The following is a 3,659-nucleotide window of genomic DNA, read 5'->3' on the forward strand; positions in this document are numbered from 1 at the left end:
CTATGTCTGCGTCTCCATTGCTGCCCTGAAAATAGGGTCATCAGTACCATCTTTCTAGATTCCACATATATGCATTAATATATATTTGTTTTTCTCTTTCTGACTTATTTCACTCTGTATAATAGGCTCTAGGTTTGCCCACCTCACTATAACTAACTCAAATGTGTTTCTTTTTATGGTTGAATAATATTCCATTGTATATATGTACCACAGCTTCTTAATCCATTTATCTTTCAATGAACATCTAACTTGCTAACATATCCTAGCTATTGTAAATAGTGCTGCAATGAACACTGGGGTACATGTGTCTTTTCCAGCTATGGTTTTCTCAGGGTATATGCCAAATAGTGGGGTTGTTGGGTCATATGGTAGTTTTATTCCTACTTTTTTAAGGAATCTCCAAACTTGAACAGTATCTTAATTCTCAATAGTATCCTTTGCAAGGCATAATGAATCTGCATGAAAATGAAAGTATCTTATTTACACATTTATTATATACCATGTATAAATGCTGCTGGTTTGATATTATAAAAATAGCACACTGTCATTATAGAAAATATTTTTTAAAAATCTAAAAGTTGTTAAAGAAAATAAAATTTATGTAATAGTTTACTATCCTCATCTACTTTATTAGTATTTTTACATAATTCCTTCTAGTCTTTATGTATAGATTTGAAAAATAATTATGATGGTACTACAAATACTAATCTGCATGCATATTCTAGTGAGTGGCTTTAAAACTGTAGCTTAATTGTGATGAAAGAAACAAGGTCTAATTAGCTTCTAGTAAGGAGAAGAAAAGAAAAAGACAATGCCTCATTCATCAACTCCAAGTCTCAAAAGTTACATGATCTGTGTGAACAGATTTAGTTCATAATAGATAAATAAGCATTAGGTCATCAGCTTATAGTAGATAAAAGAGACATTAGGTGTACCTAACAAAGAGGTTTAGATACAAATGACCTAAACAATACCATCCTTTGTTTACCTCAGATACATGGGACGCTGTGTAAATATTGAAAGGGATACATGTGTTTGTGGTTATCACATAAACCTAAATAATTGACAGTGTAGAATTCCAACAATTAAATAAGCTGCTATATGTGTCCTGCTTCTCTTGAAGAAAATGATATGTATTTCTTAGAGTGAATGAAATATGTGATAGAAATATAAGCAATGTCTTTAGTTTCTGACTTGTTTTCTACTTTGCTTGTAATTCACAGCAGTTTCAGTTTATCTATCAATACATGGCCAATTCCCCCAACATTCTGACCTCTCAGTTTGTCATCTTCCTGAAATCTAGTTACTGTGATTTCTGTACCATTAAAGTTGCTCACTGGTGAAGCCACACTTGGAGTCCAATATTCACTCAAAATTCTATTTCTCCAACCAACACCTCCTTAATTTCTGTCTTGTTCACTCTCTCAGATTCAAAACACGTCCAATTCCTTGAAATTTGCCAATTATTTTGCTTATGAATCTCATCTTGACCTCATATTTCTATACAAATCCTAACTCTTTGGTCATTCACCATTTTGTCTATTTCTACTACTGAGCAAAAGAATTACAGAAAAGTCAAGAAACTTTGCTAATCTAACTTCAACCGAACCTTCATTGCTTAATGTCTCATTTCAGAGGATTACAGCTCCCTCAAGAATTTTTCCATTTTCACATTCTTCAGACCCTCACCTCCCCCTGAGATTCACTCTCGCCACCCAGAAAATGCCACACCTGCCACTTTTAAGGAAGGTCAAAGCCTCTGTGGTCAGGCCAACCTAGAACCTTCATATAGTAGCTGTGTGACCATGAGGGAGGCAGTTTACTTCCTGTGGCCTCGGGCCTATTACGAGGATGAAACAAAAGATGTTTGTGAGAACACATCAGCCAGCACCTGGCAGATGGTCAAAGCCCAGTAAATGTGGATAGAACCCCAAAGTTGAATATCAGACAGCTGCCTACGTTGCCTTTGCTTAAGTCTGGCCCAAGCAGGGTTTCTCACATTGAGACTCAACTCTCCATGAGACAGAGGGATAGAAGGAAGTAATGAGACCCAGCCATTCAAGCTGACTTGAGGAGCCTCATCTTATTCCTTTCTTTTCTTTTCCTGGCCTCTTTCTAAGAGGAGTAGATCTGTGATTTATAAAAACCACTGAAGAGATAGAAGACAAGCATGTGAGGTGAAAGCAGGAGAGAGAGGATCTGGGTCCATCAAGACTGGTTAAGTTTTCTATGTTCACCTCTGGAAACTAGAACGCAGAGTTGCATGTCAGCCTGTCCAAATTGAGTAGACTATATGTACAATGTACTGACTTAAAGCTAAGGCCAAACTGAGGCCCAGTGAGGCTTCAAAAGTTGGCTTTGGCAATGGCTTCCCACTGCTCTTTGATGTTCCCCATTGCCAATGGGTCCCATCATGCTCTCCTCCCCACACCAGCCTGGTATTCTACCCAGGCCTCCCTTGGGATTTCCCCTATGGCTCAGATAGTAAGGAATCTGCCTGCAATGCAAGAGACCTGGGTTTAATCCTTGCGTCGGGAAGATCCCCTGGAGAAAGGATAGGTATTCTATCCTAGTATCCTTGCCTGGAGACCCCATGAACAGAGGATCCTGGTGAGCTACAGTCCATGGGATCCCAAAGAGTTGGACACAACTGAGTGACTAATTCTTTCTCTCCTCTCCCTAGCCAATCCATGGACCTATTGTTGTTCCTGTTGCTTAGTTGCTAAGTCAAGTCCAACTCTTTTGTAACCCCATGGACTGTAGCCAACCATGGATCTCTACTTCCTTTCAAAATATAGCTGTCCTGTGTTCCAATCCCTAGGGGCTGAGTGACAGCCACCTTCTCTAAGAAGGAAATTTTAAGTTACACACATGTTTATGAACATTGACTCTCTGTCCTTTTCCAGCTAACATACATTCTTGTTATCCCAATACTGTGGCTCTAATGCTGAGAATTTGGGACATTTTGACAGAGCTTGAGGAGGTATTTTCAGACCTTCAATACTTTGTGGTCCCACCATGGAGATGACCATCTTTATATTAATAGTTTACACGAAAGTTCAATCTGCAGTAAACAGCCCATAAATAGCAAAAACCACAGCTACTGAATCAAAGTGAAATGAGCTGCTTGAGTAGTCTGGGGGTTAATGAATGTTCTGACTCAGGTAGGCTGGTTTAGTGAGCAACAGGTGCCATGGACCAAACTGGAACTCACTGCCCTTTCTAAATCAGTTGGGTCACTTTATGGGGAGAAAACATGAGGTCTGCAATGTACTAGGTACCATGTAATTTTTTAAAAATCCCTCAGAAAATAGAAGTCCTTATCCCAAACAGAGGAGGAGTATGATGGTGGTAATGTCCTGATACGACTTAATTAAAATAGTATTTATGGGGCCCATAATGCACACCCCAGGTGTTATCCTAAGTACTTTACATAATAACTCACTCACTGCTCACAATAACCCTCTGAAGCAGGTCCTATTACTAGCTCCCCTTTACAGAAACAAACCTAGCAGAGCACACCTGACAAGAGCATGTGGTGCCTCATTAGGCTCCCGTAGCTGTCTGTGAGATGCACAGTATTATCTATCCATTTGCAAAGGGGCAAATCGAGTGCGATAAAAATGCTGTAAGAGGTGGCAGGTAAAGTTTACATAGAT

This window comes from Bison bison, unplaced genomic scaffold (genome assembly GCF_000754665.1).
Source record: "Bison bison bison isolate TAMUID 2011002044 unplaced genomic scaffold, Bison_UMD1.0 scf7180017864298, whole genome shotgun sequence".
Lineage (NCBI taxonomy): Eukaryota > Metazoa > Chordata > Mammalia > Artiodactyla > Bovidae > Bison > Bison bison.